The sequence below is a fragment of the Periophthalmus magnuspinnatus genome, chromosome 14 (assembly GCF_009829125.3).
Source record: "Periophthalmus magnuspinnatus isolate fPerMag1 chromosome 14, fPerMag1.2.pri, whole genome shotgun sequence".
In the NCBI taxonomy this organism is placed as follows: Eukaryota; Metazoa; Chordata; class Actinopteri; order Gobiiformes; family Gobiidae; genus Periophthalmus; species Periophthalmus magnuspinnatus.
The window spans coordinates 14102910-14122763 of record NC_047139.1 but is presented as its reverse complement, the minus strand read 5'-3'; positions in this window follow the sequence as shown (position 1 = coordinate 14122763).

Genomic DNA, 19854 nt, shown 5'->3' with positions numbered 1-19854 from the left:
AAAGGCAAGCTGCAAGAGCAAGAGGAAGTGGATGACAAATCTCAAGTGGATGGAAGAAAGAAGGCTGACCAAAGGAGACAATCAAAAATACACAAAGATCTGAAGAACGTGAATCCAGGCCAAAGAAGCAGGTTGAACAGAGAGTGTGATGAGTTGGAGAAACTACATGAGAGTAACATGAAAACAATGCATCACAAAATAAGAGAACTAAGTGGAAAAAACAGAACCACACATGGAGGATGCATTCAGTCTAAAGATGGAGTGATCATCATGGAGAAGGACAAAATGAGAGAGAGGTGAACCAAATATTTTCAGGAACTCTACAACAGTGACTGAAATGAAGACTTCTAAGAGGAGTTACACATAGAAGATCCAGAGATGAAGTCAGAAACGTACTCAAGAAAAAGAAGACTTGAAGGCTGTGGGAGCGGGTGGGGTGAATACGCAAATGTTTACAACCTCAAATGAGCTTTACGTTAAACCGATTACAAGAATATTTTCAAAAACTGTACAACCCTTGAAGGATCCCTTAACACATGAAAAATGTTTATACATTGCTCTCCCTCAAAAAAGCCAGATAACAACCTGAGATCATCCCAAAATAAGTCTCAAAAGCCATGTGACAAAATTAAGAACGATTATGTATATCATAAGGAAGAAAATGTATTCAGAAATCTCACAATAGCAGTGTGTATTAAAAGTCACATGGATTACCTTCTTCATAATGAGGACAAAAAGACCAATCCATGCAGCAGAAATGTGGTTCCTGAGTCGAATAAATCAGCAAAGTTACCAAAACAAGCTGAAACACTTCTGCAATAAGATCGGGCACAACCAAGCAACATTCTTTGGTCATGTGATGAGGAGAAAAACCCTGGAACATCTGATCACAACAGGAAAAATGGAGGGAAAGAAGAAAAGAGAAAAACTGGCAGACTCCCTCAGCAGATACATCTACCGTCGCTCTATTCAACATCATCAGGGATTGGGAGGGATAACGAGAAATAATTAGCAATAATGATAGATGGAGCGATTGAGGGAGGTGTTCCGGGCATGTCTCAACAGGAGGAGGCCCCAGGGAGGACGTGTCTGGGGTGGGGCAAGTCTGGGAGTCCCTGCTTAGACTGCAGCCCCCGCGACCCGGCCCTGGATAAGTGGAAGAAAATGGATGGATTGATTTACTCTTCTGTTTTGTGTCCCGCATAAAAACATTCAAAAGACCAGTTAAGTCTCACCAAAAAAAAATAAAAAATCTCAAGAAGCTTCGATGTCATAGCATAAAGAAGCCTCAGATCCTCACCTCCTGCTGACAAGGCTGAAAATGAAACTGAATCAATGATAGAACCTGGTTCAATGTACGACACCAACAGGACCTAGAGATTCAGGAGGAATATAAGATCACCTTAGTAGTTAAATACCAGCCAATCTGGGTAATTCTTGAAAACGAAAATATATCACAGAAAATATGACCTGGAAATGTACTAAGAATGACCTCCATTCTACAGGCAAAGACAGTAGAAGTTCTGGGGAGACAAACGCCCAGTCTCAAAATGCAACATTTAAACCCTCTCACCCAGGCGCTCCTCAGCTCTCCAGTTTAACACACCCCACCTCCGCCTTGCCTAAGCCCCATCATCCTCCCCCTGCCACCTGTGTCCAGACTCCAGGGAGAAGAGATCTCCTAAATATTCAGCACGTAGCTCATCCTCACATATGTCTGAGCACCAAACTCTTAATCATACAATAACGTGTTTATAAAGCTCATTTCTATCTCTGTGTCTGAGTCTGACTAGGTTGAAGTATTAGTAGTAGTACATTTCCTGTTTGTTTTTTTTTTTTGGGGGGGGGGGATTACTTTCATCCATCTCAGTTGGACCCCATCAAAGGAGTCAGTAGGTTGTAAATAACACGCTAGTAACTAGAGAGGCAAAAATGGTTCAAAATAATATATATTTTAGACATAAATATGTAAAAGAAAACACTAAAATATGTGAGAGAAAAAGGGAGAGAGAGAGAGAAAGAGCTTGCATAAGAATCAGAAGACTGCACTGGAACCTACCAAAGTCCACAGTACAGCAGTATGCTATACTACTACACTACTTTATCTTCATGGAGAAAACTCGGTGACGCCACCAGGCCAGATTACAGGTCAGATCTGTAGAAAGGTGACAGCAGATTTTAAGGTATTTGTGAACTGTTGAATAAAACAAATTGGATAAGCTTAATGGCATACTGGGGAACATTCCAACAAAGCAATATCATCTGTTGAGACTCGCAGCACCCCTCCCCCAAACATAATGCACCTTTAAAAAACTGCGTGTGTGTGTGTGTATATATATATATATATATATATATATATATATATATCTCATATACACAATTATGCAAAATCTGATTACTTGTTTATTCTTAAGAAAAAACTCAATCTGTAAATATTACATTCATGTCATACAATGTGCTGGTATAATGTAATGTAGCCTTATTTTTTGTATAACTGCGCAGGAGGTTCCAGCAACTGTTACGTACTGTTGTTGCTCACAGTGTAGTGATATACAAGTAAATTAACTACAATTAGGAGGGACTACACTTCGTCTAAAACACAAATAACTAATGCTTTAAACATCGATGTGTTTAAAACAGTGTTACCCCTGCTCCTCGTTGTTTAATCCTTACATAAAGCAGTTACATAAAGTTCGTTTTTTTGTTGTTTTTTTTCTAAATGGCATTTCCCTGCATTATTTACCATGCATCACCATGGCAACAGGAGGACAGTGTTGTCGCTGACTAGTTGACTGTCCGGTTCATGTGGCTCTGTAACCCGGTGACCTGCATATCACATCATCAGAGGTGTAGACCAGAGGAATGTAGGAGGAGCCAGAGGCGACACAACACTGCTCCACCAGTGCTCAAAGGGTTCATGTTTGTGCCTCTACAACCATTGTCCATGCAAAAAAATAAATACGTACATGAAATTGATTTTTTATTTAATATATTTTCTTCATTTATTTGTACACATGAATAATGAAAAATAGGGCTGTGGCCTTTAGTGAATAACACCTTAAAACAAAATATATACTTTGGTAAAAGTCCTCAAAATGTCGCACACCCGATACTGACACCCACAGATAGAGGACACATACAAGTTTTTCACATTGTCAGGTGGTGCAGGAGCTGGGGTTTAAGTAGTGACCATTCAGAGAGCCATTTGAGGTTTAAACTATCTGGATTTCAGCATTGAAACTAGCAACTCAAATGAGAGACTCACGTGAGGCTTTTTCTGCTTTCTAACTGGATAATCATGAAAATCAAAACATCAAATTCTAACTTAAATAACTTGGTCATCATGTCTTAAGTATAAATCAGCATTACAATTATTATCAGTAAAAGATATATTTGATTTGAACATTTTTACCTCATATCTGGGGACACAGATAGTTCTGAAAGTCAAAATCAAAAACTTCCATACAGTTCCTTTCCCTTTACTGCCTAATGCTTTCACGTTATTCCAGGTCCGCTTTGCAGCACTGTGACCAGCCCCCGTTTGATCCCCGACCCCCCAAATAATGTCCCGAAATCCCTGCTGTAATGGACTACATGGGCTGGACAGCTTCTTGGACTGGTGGGGCATCTGAGCGTCACTGCCAGACCTCTTCACTTAATGAAATCTGTCTTTGTCCTATTGATCAGCTGTACTCTGCAGATGCACACACAACAGGACAGATTGATGTAATGAGGGCGAAGGCGGGAAACTCAAGTGCACTGGATTTTTAAGTGAAAAATTACAATTACTATAAGCACTATTCAGGTAATTATAGAGGCGGGTATATCAACTTGTCAACTTCAACAAAATACCATTGTTATGGCGATATGCTAAATAAGAATATCAAGTACTGTATATGTTGTTTGTTTTTTTTAGCTTTCTACCATGTTATAACGTTGCTCACTCGTCAAAAACATGCCTGAAGAGGTTTTAGATGTCATCCATGCATGTTTCAGCAATTTAACGATCTCTCCCAGGCCCTATTCAAACCCTCTAACTGTATGTTTATGTGCAATGCTCAGCCCACGAGCCTACATCACCCATAGGCCACATGACAATTGTCTATAAATATGCAAAAGGGTGATACAAAACTGTACACAACAACTTAACAAACATGATGTGATGTGCAGTAGTTTCATTAGCAGGATACACATGGATTGTGATAGTGTTTTGAAGAGGGAGTGACTTAGCCCAGAGAGCAAAGGGAGATGAGACACTCAAAAACAAAAGTGACAAAACAATAAAAGGGAACATGGTGATCTAAATATGTCATGTGATAGCAGAGAAATACCCCATAGTAGTAAAATACCACCTTTATAAAATACATTTTCAAAAAGTTTGTAAACTGTTAAGAAACCTGATAGTTCTGAAACTTGTCAAATATTTTTATAGGTCATTCTTAAAAGGTGTTGAATCTGCTTTTTAGTGACTTGAAAACATGAAAAACAGAATTAATTCATTTTAAACTATTTGCAGTGGTCCAAAGTTATTCCTCATTTGCCTTATAAATTCTGAACCTCCTAATTATTTACTATGATTAGTTTATAAGAGCTTTTCACAACTGTCAGCAGTCAGAGCAGTTTTGCTGTCAAAACATATTCTTTTTTGTTATTGGGGAAAAAAAACACTTTCAGAAGCCAAATTTAAAATAGTAGCTGCAAATGTTAAAGTTTGTCATATGTAATCTAAACTATATGGAATTTGAGAGCTGAGGAAATGATGGTTGTGGATTTTAGGTGCATCCAATTTTAAATAAATAAATACTATATATTCAGGCATGAGGTGGGGTTAGTATTTGATTGACATACTAAAGCCAAACACATTATTCTAATGTGCACTATTTTGGCTCAATTAAAACTATTATCCATCCATTTTCTTCCGCTTATCCAGGGCCAGGTCACGGGGGCAGCAGTTTAAGCAGGGACTCCCAAACTTCCCCACCCCAGACACATCCTCCAGCTCCTCCAGTGGGACCCCAAGACGTTCCCAAGCCAGCATGTCCTGGGTCTTCCCTAGGGCCCCTTTCCAGTGGGACATGCCCAGAACACCTCCGTAGGGAGGCGTCCAGGAGCCATCCTGAAAAGATGCCCGAGCCACCTGAGCTGACTCCTGGAGAAGTACATGGAGGAGCAGTGGCTCTACTCTGATCTCCTCCTGTGTGACCGAGCTCCTCACCCTATCTCTAAGAGGGAAACTCATTTTGACCGCTTGTATCCGTGATCTTGTCCTTTTGGTCATTACTCAAAGCTCACGAACATAGGTGAAGGGACTACAGATGGAAACTAGCTTCGGCTATAATCTGGTGCAGGGCATCTTTAATGTTTTTTGCAAATTGTCCCTTTCAAATAAACTAGTAAATAAATAAAGCAGGAACATAGATTTCGACTCATCCCCTTCTTTACCACAACAGTTCAATACAGTGACCACATCACTGCAGACGCTGCACCGATCCACCTGTCAATCTCACGCTCCAGCCTTCCCTCGAGACCCCAAGATACTTCTTCCACTTGAGGCAGGGACTCACCACCCACCCGGAGAGGGTAATCCACCTTTTTCAATTGAGAAACATGGCCTCGGATTTGGATGGAGTTGATTCCCATGCCAGCCGATTCACACTCGGCTGCAAACCGCCCCAGTGCCTGCTACAGGTCCTGGCTTGATGAAGCCAGGCCATTAAAACTACTAATCAACATAAAATATTTAAGCAAATATAAAATGGGCATTCTATATCACATAAGAAAGAATACAACGTCTCTCATATACATCATACATTTATTTACATTTAGTTGGAGATTATTTTTTCTGCAGCACAAAATAAAACATGAAGTATCGAGGAAAAACACAACAGCCCAACAATCAAATTAAAGTAGGACTAAACACCTAAACTCTGCCCACAACCACATTTCAAATAGAGCTGCTGAACTAGTCAGTACCTGGAGGACCAAAGGGGAGAGTGAGTTTTTCTCATTCTCAGTGTATGGACAGGCCTGGCGAAAGCACAGAACCTTCAGAATTCACTTACTGGTCAATTGATGCGCTGTCCACTAGGAGGAGCGAGGCCAAGACGATACTGTCAGCAGCTAAACAGCACAGGTTTTGGTCTAATAAAGGGCTGAATTTACAACACATGTGTTTTCCACTAAACTAAACTGTGCTCCACGTAGGCACTGGTGCAATATGGGCACAGAAGACGACATTGTTCATTCGGTGAAAAAGACCTAGTTAATATCATTTGTGCTGAATCTATAAAAAAGCTCTTCCACCCTGTGTTCATGGCCCTTCATGTTCCCTCTGCTGTGCGTAACAGTGGTCCACAGCAGCCTCCGCGCTTCAGATTCCATGCTACATATAAACAAACTTGTGCATCTGTTCTGTGGAGATAAAGTGGGAGAATCATCGAAAGACATGTAGGAATAGCTTTGACTAACTTTTTTACCGCTTTATTTTGAAGGCATGTGTGTGTGTGTTGCTTGCTGTAGCTCTCACTCACTCACTCACACTCACTGGACCTCTGCGTATCAACTGGCAAGTTTTTGAGTATGCTGTAGCAGTTCATTCATGTACACGTAGGCAAGGGATGTGTGACCCACCATCCTGTTAAGGGATGGAAGTCAGGGGCACCTGGGCCTGGTGTCCCTGGCTCCATATAAATGCGTTTGCTACTAACACCTTTGTCTTCTCTCCTCTCCTCAGGAAGCCAGAGGTAACCCCCAGTGAACTCACACTGCACCTTTGCACATCTGTACAGTAAAACTTTAACTTATGGTCAAAATGAACCACATATTTTGGTCACACCCTGTATTGATCTCGACATTTGTTGTGACTCTTGAGCCATGGATCGTAGCACATGTTTGTGCTATGCTGAACTTCACAGCTGTTCTGATTACTACAAGGAATACTGTGGAATGGTGCGGATTCTTGAGCACCCACTGCTGTCAATGTGTGGCTTACTTTGAATCATCTACACTTTACAAGCAGAGAAGATACATAATGACCTGCAAATCTGGAACCCGTGGTGAGGGGTTGTTTTAAACACGTGAGTAAGTGAAAGCCGTGCACCTTCAGCGGTCGAGGTGTGTCAGAGCTGTGTCCTGGGGAGTAGAAGTCACAGTTTCAACAGAAATACACACCAGGGGCACAAGAGCATTTCTGATCTATATCTATTTATGGGAATATTGCAAACTTGTTCACAGCAGTTAAAGGAGATTAGATTTTCAGTGTATATGATTGTCCTCTTACAAAAAAAAAACATTCTGCGAAAGTCTTTTTTTAGTGCGTGTGTGCTGTATGCGTGTGTGTTGTGTATGGTGTGTACTGTATGCGTGCGCCTGTGGACTGTGCGGATCTGTGTGTGGGGTCATATCCCTTAAACTCTCTCTTGTGCTGCTCCTTGTCGACCGCTGTCCACATAATATGCACTATTGGGTTTAGACCAACTGGATTTGAGCATTAACACTGGAAACCCAAAGGAAAGACTCATGTGAAGCTCTTTCCGCTTTCTGATCTGGATCATGAAAACCAAAACACCAAATTATAACATAAACAACTTAGCCGTCATGTCCAATGTTTTTGTAACTAAGAATAAATCAGCATTACCGTTTTTATCAGTAAATGCTAGATTTGCTTTGAATATGTTTACCTCGTCTACCTCGAACATGTTTATCTGGGGATACGGCTGTGTCACGTTTGTGAAATTTAACATCAAACACATACTTGCCGTTCCTTTACAGACACATTTTAAGACACAAGACATCAAGTTACACATAATACACGTCATTAGCACCCACCACTACAGGTATATCTTTTTACTACAGGTATATTTAATTCAACTATCTGCTTCTAAAATTATTTTCTACAGCTCTCCTTTCAAATCTGACAGAAACATAGCTGTTCCATCACTTTCCCTCCCAAATGTCAATAATTGGCTGTAACACATCTCCCGTTCTGATCACTCCCAAATCCCCAGGCAAATCGTGACTTGTTAACATGTGTCAAGAAGGTTCCTAGGTTTTAATAAGAGTTTTTCATCAAATCTCTTCTTCATGGAGTGTCTTAGGCTTGTCTTTAGTTTAGTAGAGCTTGAAATCATCCAAATGATTGTAGTGAAAGTGTATGGAGTTTAAAAACAGTGGAGCACTTCCTGTATTACCACATGACATCACAAGGTGGAACAGTGTTTTCAGTTTGAGAGAAGAACTCAGCCTAAATATGCAGGGTTTGTGTGTTAAACATGTTTGAATGAAACAAAACACAACTCGAGGTATGTTTTTGATGAGGAAACATTATAACATAGATCAAAAAATAATAGTAATATGGGACCAGTAATTTACCAGGTTTAATTTACCTGTTTTATAATGCATCTCTTCTGTGTTAAAGACGCTAACCATGGCACCAAATATGAAAAGGCAAAAGAATATAGCTGTAACCTAATAAACAAAACTGGACATGAGATCTTTTGCCTCCCGACTCTTAGTTCATTTATGAGTTTCTATGCTTCACCAGTATTTGAATCCAACATTTTATAGTAGACTATTTGGGCCTATTTTGGATTCTTTTCATTACTTTCTTCAGAGTCAGTTTACATACAATAAGATTACTGTGCACCTGTGGATGTATTTGAAGGCACGCCTTAAACACACCGCTTCTTTATGTAACATCATGGGAAAGTCAAAAGAAAGCAGCCAATGTATCAGGAAGAGAATTGTGCTTCATCCTTGGGTGCATTTTCCAGATGCCCGAAGGTGCCATGTTCATCTGTTCAATTATATGCAAATATTCTGTGCTCCAGAGATGAACGTGCTTTGGTCCAAAATGTGCAGATCAACCAAAGAACAAAAGCAAAAGACCTTGTGAAGATGATGCTGAAGCTGGTAAGTGTGTCATTATCCACAGTGAAACAAGTACTGTATCGACATGGGCAGAAAGACTTAACTAAAAATGAACTGTTTGGCCATAATGAGCATCGTTACATTTGGAGAAAAAAAGCTAACAAGCCTGAGAACACCATCCCGACTGGCGGCATGGTGGCTAGCACTCACGTTTCACAGCAAGAAGGTTCTGGGTTTGATCTCCAGGTGGGGGACAATGCGGGTACACTTTAATGTAACAAACAGTATTGTTTTCTACCTGTGAGACTCTGTTATCATGCTCAGTGTTCTACCTGTGTCTCTCCTGTATCGTGTTCACATGTTTAGCATTCTTCCTGTACCTCTCTGGTTTCAGAAGCACTTCTTTCCTTCACTCTTTCTGGCAGCGTATCGAGATCTCTCTTCTTCTCTCCTGGCTCCTTGGGCCATAAAACTAAAGTATTTAGCAATGGGTAATCCTGGGTGGGTATCCTATATAGTTTGTGAGCTGTGTTCACTGAAGATGGCAATAAAAGTCTTCTGATTCTGCTGATTCTGACATTTACTCACACTATTACCACGATCTTTCCAACACATCAACTCAAGTTAATGATAAATAAGAATATATATATTACAATGTGAGATCAAAATAAGTCAGCTGTGTTCTGTCTGTGTCTAATTATAAAGTATGTTACTGCCCAAGAATCAGGGTATGCATGGTTAGCATGCTAGGTGTTGCTAGCATTACCATGGAAGCAAAACACAGCTGGCCTCAGAAAGTTATGAAAAGCACTTAAACTCATTGCAGTGAATAATTAGGATGCTCAGAATGCATAAGGTAAGTGGGGAATAACTCCGGATCACAACAAACCATCTAAAATAAGCTAGTTCTGTTCAGCTACAGAGCCTTTAAAATGTCATATTACCAAATTTTTACATTATAAAACTCTAAAATGCTGCAATAGATCCACATATCAATGACTATCTTTTTGCATCATCTCATTTTCATTCTCATCGGCAACACTTATTTGCGTCTTTCTGAAGGGCAAAATAAAATGTAAAAATCCTGACGCTCCACCATGGCAGGCCGCTCTGGTTGGCTCTTCCTCAAAGCTGCACGTTGCACTGGCACCTGCTTCCAAGAGAATGTGTTCAGTCCTCCGCTGGTTTCACTCTCGCTGATCAAAATGAGGGCAAATGGGTGGAGACATGCCAGGAGGAGGCGCTGGGTGCAGAGGAGAGAGCAAAGAGAGACGCTCGTTCAGAAGAGTTCAGATCTTAGCTCCTAGGTCCTAGTCCTTAACTCCTTTACCTTTGGGGCTATGTCACAACCATAAGAGTTCTAGGCAGACAGTAGAAGGATCTTCAGCTGCGTTTGGAGAATCTGACCATCCTAAACAGCAGCAGGGGCAATGCAGCAGTCACGTGACCCTACAGCTGTTGAATAAAAAAACTACAACACCCACAAAACGGACTACAATAAGCCAACTCATTCTTCATTCAACATGGCAGTGCACTTAAATGACCCAAGTGTTTGCACATGAGAGATGCTGCTGTTGAATAAAAAAAGCACAATAGACTGTGCGATCTGTGACTCTGGAAAGTTTAAACATGAACCACGACCAACATCCCAGTATAATAAGCCCGTGCCCAGAAGAGAATAAATATATTCTCCAGTCTCAACATCAGCTGCTCTGTCACAAATATTTCACCAAATCCAGTCCTTTTGTCCATCTGCTACAACAGCTCCATCAGCACATTTTATGGAAATTACCTATGTGGCTTTAAGTTTTGTTTCTATAAATGTAATGTTAGATGTCAGTTAGAATGTGCATTGTATTGTGGGATGCTGCAGATCTCCTTTGTGCTGGTTGGGAAGCTCCCGAGTTTCCTATGCTAAAGGTGCTATGAAAGGAAGCATACAGGCTCCTTTTCCTAACTCCTTTCTAACTCAGCAGACTAATCAGACAGTTCTTGTCATGGCAGACAGTGACGCACATCCGGCTTTGACTTAAGGAGCTAGGAGCTTCATGGCTAATTAAACCTTCTTTTTTTTTTTCTTATGGAGCTTCACAGCCAATTTTTTAGTTCTGGTTTAGTACTAAGGAGTCAATTCATAACTACTTTAGCTCATTAATAGTGGTTTAGACCTTGCTTAGTTCTAGTACAGGCCTGGTTTGGTTCTACCATAAACCTTGAGTCCTAATTTAGACCTGAACTGGACCAAGTTTAGATTTGTATTTTTTTGTTAGATCCCTTACCCAGACCAGGGTATTTGATTATGCTTTTGGTCACATTTGGATCAGTTTTTCACACTGTCTAATTTAAAAATAATGTTTACATTTGTAAATATATATATATATATAAAAATATACTGTCCACTTCTGTTTCCAATTTGTGCGTTAGTGCTCCCTCTTCTGTCAGCAATCGGAATTAACACAATTTAGCCACAGAATGAGTCTCGTGATGGTTTATGGACTTAAAACGGCACAGGAGTGGTCCATATAACAAGCATGAATGAAGCAAAAAGACAACTCCAGGTGTATTTTTGACGAGGGGACGACAGTATAACATGGTTAAAAGCTCAAAAAAGTCATCTTAGCACAGTATGTGTTCTTTAATCCTCTAGTCCCATCCTATGATCAAAATGAGGGCACATGGGTGGAGATTTGCCAGGAGGAGGCGCAGGGTGCAGAGGTGGAAAGAGCAGAGATAGGGGGTAGTGGTTAGGGGGTAGGTCTGCATTAGGATTCTGCAGGAGTTTCGCTATACACCCACTGTCCATTCAAAGGATTTGGAGGTCAGCAAAGCACAGAGAAGCGTTTCACTTTCCATCTTCATATTAATCTATTTTGACCTGTGAGAGATGATGCATGAAATAAATAAACCATATCTATCGTTTATAAATCACCGGTTTGGTGTTAATAAAATATATTTAGAAGTGTGTATCATATTTAAACAAAAAGCCACTTGATAAAATTTATAAATGTGCTTTTCCCAATATCAGACAATAAATCACTTTTTAATTAGATGCAGACAGTACACAGTTGTTTTATATAGCTACTTGTACAATATATCAGTTCCAGGGAAAGACACATTTTGGTGAAATATATGGGCTGAAATCTGGTACCTTTTAACTCTTGAAAGTATAACACACGTAAATTTCAGTTTGCTGTAGTGGTTGCTGGTTGATTGCTTGGTTAATTTGAGTCCAGAGCTAAAAACCCCTGCACTAAACAATAAAAAAAAACAAAAAAAAAAAAAAAAACATGTCGCATTGGACTTCCAAGTTTGCCTGGCAGCTGTAGAATGATACAGTTGAAACCAGAAATTTTATATACATAATGTAAAAAGACACATGAGCTTTTTTTTCCCTCCCTGTCTGACAGGATATCAGACTAAACTTTACCTGTTTTAGGTCAAGTAGGATTATCAAAATTATTTCTATTCGCTAAATGCTAGAATAATGAGAAAAAAAACTTTCCAGACAAATTATTAAAAAATCAGATAATGTGTATTTGGTACCACTACCTTAAACTGTATGACTTGGGTAAAACATTTGGATATCCTTCCACAAGCTTTCACAATACCTTCTCACAAATTTCAATAGGATTGAGATAAGGGCTTTCAAAACATTGATTTGTTATCCTTAAGCCACTTTGTAACCAGTTCAGAAGTATGCTTTGGGTCATTGTCCATTTGGCCCAAGCTTTAACTTCCTGGCTGATGTCTTGAGATGTTGCTTCAGTGCACATAATGTTCTTTCCACAACCCCACAACATGATGCTGCCACCCCTGGTGTTCTCAGGCTTAAAAGCTTCTCCCTTTTTAATCCAAATGTAACAATGCACATTATGGGCCAATATTTCCATTTTAGTTTCATCAGACCACAGGACATGTCTCTAAAAATGAAGGTCTTTGTCCCTGTGTGCATTTGCAAATTGTAATCTGGATTTTTTATGTTTCTTTTGGAGTAATGGCTCCCTCCTGACAGAGTGGCCTTTAAGTCCATGTCAGTACAGTACTTGTTTCACTGTGGATAATGACACACTCTTACCAGCTTCACGAGGTCTTTTACTTTTGTTCTTGGGTTGATTTCATGGCTGATTTCTTTTGACTTTCCCATGATGTTACACAAAGAAGCAGTGTGTTTCAGGTGTACCTTCAAATACATCCACAGGTGTGTCTCTAATTAACTCAGATGTTGTCAATAAACCAATCAGAAGCTTCCAAAGACATGACATCATCATCATCTGTGTTTTCCTAAATTGTTTAAATGTACGTTCACTGTACGTAAACTTCTGATTTTGAAAAATGTAATGAAAAAACTTGTCTGATTATTCTGTCATTTAGCAAATAGAAATAATTTTGGTAATCCTAATTGACCTAAAACAGAAAAATGTAGTCTGATTTCATGTCAGACAGTGAGAAAAATAAGTGTATGCGTCTTTTTATATATAGTGTTTGTAAAGTTCCGGTTCCAGTTGTATATTACAGTATTAGACACTGATGTAAAAGTACTATACAGTTGTTAATGTGAAGTCGCATCGATTTCTCACACTCTGTCTGGTCACATGCTCCTCATTCACTCCAACACTTCCTCTTCATGTTCTGACTATCAGGATTGTGTGTACTTCATGTGGATATAACCAGATTTGTCCTGGTTTAGCTACCTTAATTCAAGCATAGATGGAGTTTTGTACTAGATTAGCACCACACTTCCCCTTTAGTCCTGATTTACATCTAGGGCTGTGCATTTAATTTAATTATAATCAAGATCTAGATTCAGTCATTTGTAATTGAGAGTGTACACAATCATTTCCATGTATTTGAGCAGTGTGTCTTGCCTCTGTACAGATATTTTGACCTCAAGAGCTGCTTAATAAAATATAAGTCCACTGCGTGCTGTTCTATTATCAAATAATCAGGTATCAGGTACAAAAAAGTATTTAGTCAGCCACCAATTGTGCAAGTAAAAAAATGAGAGAGGCCTCTAATTTTCATCATACGTTCACTTCAACTATGAGTGACAGAAACCAGAATATCACATTGTAGGATTTCTGGTGAATTAATTTGTAAATTCCTCAGTAAAATAAGTCACCTACAAACAAGAATTTTGGCTCTCACAGACCTGTAACTTCTTCTTTAAGAGGCTCCTCTGTCCTCCACTTGTTACCTGTATTAATGGCACCTGTTTGAGGCTGTGGACAGGTGTTTTTTATACTGATAACCAGTTCAAACAGTCAGACTCCAACCGCCACTATGGCTAAGACCAGAGCTGTCAAAGGTATTATAGACCTGCACCAGGCTGGGAAGACTGAATCTGCAATAGGTAAGCAGCTCGGTGTGAAGAAATCAACTGTGGGAACAATTATTAGAAAATGGAAGACATTTAAGACCACTGATAATCTCCCTCGATCTGGAGCTCCACACAAGATCTCACCCTGTGGAGTAAAAATGATCACAAGAACGGTGAGCAAAAATCCCAGAACCACACAGGGGGACCTAGTGAGTGAACTGCAGAGAGCTGGGAGCAAAGTAACACACTACGCAGCCAGGGACTCAAATCCTGCAGTGCCAGACATGTAACCCAGTTTAAGCCATCAGCAAGGACACTGAAGATGAAAACGAATGATCCCAAACACACTGAGTGGCCTAGCCAGTCTCCACATCTCAACCCCAAAGAAAATATTTGGAGGGAGTTCCCACTCTGTGTTGCCCAGCAACAGCCCCAAAACATCTCTGCTCTAGAGGAGATCTGCAGGGGCCAAATTATCAGCAACAGTGTGTGAAAACCTTGTGGAACTTACAGAAAACGTTTGACCTCTGTCATTGCCAACAAAGGTTATACAACAAAGTATTGAGATTAACTTTTGTTATTAACCAAATACTTATTTTTCACCATAATTTGCAAATAAATTATCTAAAAATCAGACTATGTGATTTTCTGGATTTTTTTTCTCATTTTGTCTCTCAGTTGAAGTGAACCTTTGATGATACTTACAGGCCTCTCACCTCTTTAAGTGGGAGAACTTGTACAATTAGTGGCTGACTAAATACTTTTTTGCACCACTGTGTATTGTAGTAGTATACCGGGCCTTTAAATAGAGTGAATATGCACTCTACATCTAAAGATTAAATGTTCATTGTATAGTTCCATGGCAGCTTTTTACACCTAACTTTAGTTCTGGATCAGACCAGGTTTAATGCTAGTTTAAACCTTTAGCCCGGGTTTAGTCCTTATTTGACCCTGGTTTAGTGTCACTGTTAGTCATGGAGCTATACTTTCATTGCGCAAGTGGCACATTTTGACACTGACTATGGCACTCGAAAATATTAAGAAATGAGACTGCTCCGTGTTCATTTCCAAAGCAAACTTCATCAAGATGGCGGTGTGTAATTGTGAGTTGTGCCGAGTTCTCCATCTCCATAATTAGAGGTAAAAATAGCAGTGTTAATCACAGATATTATGAGTGTCATACCCCATGTACTCAAAGTGTGCAGCAGAATCTTTTGTTGCTCGTCTCAATCAACACAGGATTTCACAATGAATTTTAATTGTCGTCATTCTTCCACATTGTAAAGGTCGGGTTAAATATGAAGTTCAAAATGTTTATTGAAGCGCAAACCTAATCTAATTATCGCTTAAGTCTATTTAATTTGTGCCCTGGAAATTGGTATCCTGCAGTTTTTCAGTATAAGAGTCAGGTTACAGAGATTTTTTTAGTCATTTTATTTCATGTACTTTAAAGTAACTGTATGTAACCTGTGCTCTTACAGTTTCAACAATATATTACAATCACAAATGAACCTGGGTTACCATTGCCTTAACTTGCAGATAGAGGACACGTACAAGTTGTTCTCATTTAAAGTATATGGACAGTCCATGCTTCAAGTGAAAGCTCAGAACCTCCATTCACCATTCAGATCAGAGAGGCATTTGAGGTTTAAACCAACTGGGTTTCAGCATTGTGTACCCCAGGGTTCTACATTAGTGCCTGCTTTTTGCTTTATATATGCTTCCCCTGGGTGCTGTTTTTAAAAAAACACAAAGTGTCTTTTCATTGTTTTGCAGATGACATTCAAATGTATCTGTCTATGACGGCAGCCGATAGTCAGACCACAATTAAAACACTGCAGGACTGTCTCATAGACGTACAAAATTGGATGAGCAGTAACTTTTTAAACTTAAACCAAAGTAAAACTGAGGTTGTGGTTTTTGGTCAAACCGAGCTACTCGCTGGACATGACAGTGTGATTGGGTCACTGTCCTCCTTCTGTCGTCCTTCAGTGAGGAATCTAGGAGTGATCGTGGACTCCATGTTCAAACTCGACAAACATATCAGCTCGGTTATAAGAACTAGCTTTTTTCAGCTCCAGACTCTGGCTAAACTTAAGCCTTACTTGCCTCTGGCTGATTTTGAAAAAGCCATACATGCTTTTGTCACATCACGCCTGGATTATTGCAACTCTTTGTATGTAGGTCTGGACCAGGGCTCTATACAGCGTCTGCAGACTGTTCAAAATGCTGCAGCTCGGCTTCTGACCAAAACAAAGAGACGGGAGCACATTACGCCTGTTCTGTGCTCTTTACATTGGCTCCCTATTGCTTTTCGGGTAAAATTCAAAGTGTTATTGATTGTTTTTAAATGTCTTAACTTTATGGGCCCAGCCTATCTTAGGGAGCTGCTGCAGCCTTATACTCCTCCCAGAGCTCTGAGGTCAGCTGACCAGCTTCTACTTACTGTGCCTAAAGCTCGGCTCAAAACTAGGGGTGACAGGGCCTTTTCTGTGGCAGCACCCAAATTGTGGAATAGTCTCCCTTTGTCTGTCCGATCATCTGAGTCTGTTACTCAGTTTAAGTCTCGGCTCAAAACTTATCTTTTCTCCCTGGCTTTTAATATTGTGTAGATAGAATGTCTTGGTACTTGCACTGTTATTGTATTTTATGCTCTTTTGTATAATGTAATTATTCCTCATTGTGTTTTATGTGTTTAGTTGTTTTATGTGAAGCACTTTGGTCAGCTGAGGTTGTTTTTAAATGTGCTATATAAATAAACTTGAATAGAATTGAGGCTCATTCTGCTTTCTGATTGGATAATTGTCTTGAGAAAAAAAATCTTCACTTGTCAGCAATTTCACTTGTTTGAAAAAATATCTCAAGAATGACCAATTAACATTCAATACCAAAATAACTATTTGTTGTCACTTTAGTCATTCTATTTCATGTACTTTAGCTTTGCACTCGTTCACAATCACTGTAGAATGCTGGAAATACAGTCAAATTATTTTTCTCTCATCGAACCTTGAACATCCCCATTAAAAAGCCAACGTTCCTCCCCAGCAAAGCAACTGTCGCTCCACAAACGACCAGCTTACCATTCTAAATTATCGCCAGTGGCAAAGCTTAGCACAAAACCTCTTGACAGCTAGAAGAGCGGAGCCACGCTGAGTACAGACGAATGAATTTGCCATTTATTCTTTCAGGTTTCACTTTCTGCACGACGGGAGGAAGAAAAACTCTCTTTTTTTTCCACAGGGAGTTGGTGAAACGCCGCTCTTTGTTCGAACGAGTTGGCATCGCATAACCAGAAGCCAGCCTCCAACCGCGACCGGAGAAGGCAGCGCAGTGGTGGGTCTACGTACAGCCCCAAACCGGGCGTGTTATTGGGAAGACGATTCGGGAGAGATGGGGACAGGATTCCAGATGATGGGAGATTGGAACAGCTATTGGGGGGCCTACAGCGATGGCTTTACCACATAGAGAACGAACAAGAAATGCACTATGAAATATTAAATGAGTTGTAACTTTGCTGAACATGCAAGAAAGTGAAAGTTCAGGAGTTTTAGGGGCCGGGAAAAGATAAGGATTTCGAAAACAGCATTTGGTACATTTGAGCTTGACTGTGGATAAACCTTTAAAGAGCCCATATTAACACTAGAACATAGATCAGAGAATAGTGTGTTTCTTCATCACAAACTTACCTGAAGTTGTGTTTTGTTTTATTCACACGTTTAACACACAAACCCTGCATATTTAGGCTGAGTTCTCCTCTCAAACAGAAAACACCCTGTTCCACCTTGTGATGTCATGTGATAATACAGGAAGTGCTCCGCTGTGTATTTTGAATTCCATACACAAACTAGAATCATTTGGATGATTTCAGCCCTGGAATTGCCTCTACTCTATTATCTCTCCTTTTAAAGAGATTTTTTTTTTCCTCGTGTATTTCAGTAAAATTTCTGCAGTTGTACTGTATAAGTAGCTCTTAAGGTCAAAATATTCACAGTCAGCAAACCAGGAAGTGCATCATTTCCATGTTAGCTGTTTCTAGCAAAAACTACTACATGCTGTAGTCTCTCAAAGTTGTGAAAAGTGCTCATAAACTTGTCGCTGTGAATAATCAGGATGTTCTGGATGGATGAGGTGAGTGAGGAATAATAACTTTGGACCAACTGCAATGAACGTTTTTTGTTTTTCATGTTTTTAAGACAGTAAAAAGCAGGTACAGCGTCTTTCATTACTATACCTTACTTTCATAGTTTCACAGTTTGTCTATTGCTATTCGCCAAGTATTTCTTCAGTAATAAATGCCACAAGGTGTTGACCCTTCAAGGTAAAGCAATAAACTGGTGGACCCTAATGCCAGAAAAGTTACATGCTCCACCTTTAAGCCTTATTGAACAAGTACTCTACCACCTCTGAAATTGCCTGGGATCCAGAATACACACTTCAATACTTTATGAGGATGAGTCTGGTCGCCAGTGAATCTCCCTGAGCTCAGATGGGCGTGATTGACAGGTGGATTAGCTAATTGGGGACACGCATGGTCAGTCTGTATTGGAAAAAATAAACCGGGCTGAAAAACATTGTGGATTTCTACAAAATCAATGGGCGAAGCACTAAACTCTAAATCATAGGTGACCAATGAGCTCCTTCGTTTCACACTGTAAAAACCTAATCTGATGGCGTGATCATGTTTGACTGGGCTTGAAACGCAACAGAGGGTGTGGGACCAGACTGATATCAACTGTATAAAAAATACAGAGAGATATTCTGGATTTGCCTCTGAAATGATTTTGTAAACAGTTGGTGGAGTTCAATACCTCGATGGTAGAACAGGATTCATTCTTTAAACCTTCCAGCCATTTTGTCCTTGAGCAATACATTTTACCTACCTTGTCTCGACTGTCTGATTGTGTGAGTATGTGTTTGTAAGTCTGTTTTAAAGAGCCTGTACCCATTTTTTCCATGCATTTGAGCAAAATTTGACTTGCCCCAGTACAGATTTTATATTTATATATATATATATATATATATATATATATATATATATATATATATATATAAGAATATAAGTATAAGCAGCCCTTGATGTCAAAGTGACTTTGCAGTGTACAATAATCAGGACATACACTGTCAGCATGCTAGTTTTTGTGAGGTTTGACTGAAAAACTCTGCTCTGGCCTCTAAAAGTTGTGAAAAGCACTTATAAATTAATTGTGGTGAAGAATGAATGCTTGGCATGCATAAAGGAATAACTTCTGACCACTGAAAAAAGTTTAACCTGAACTAGTTCTGTTTTCCACATTTTTTTTTAGATGAAAATCAGGTACAGCACCTTTGAGTCTCAGCTAAGCTCATTAACATGGACCGTCCAAACCAAATGTGGTTGTTAATTTATAATTATTTTAAAGTTTAGCTGTAACAAAATATAATAACAACAACACCTGAGATAGGCTCAGGAACTTAAATGGAGGTGTGCAAGTTTGTTGTTGAATATACAGAGACAAGGTTTAAGTTATTAACATGACAGGATTTATTCTTTAGATAAGTTTGTTTGAAATTGTTTTGAACAGCTCCATTGTTGTACTTCATTTCACCCGTTCATCATCACAGTTCATGCAAGTCAGTTTCTTGAAATTTGTTGCACATTGAGGACAGTTCATGGTCACAAAGAAAAGGCC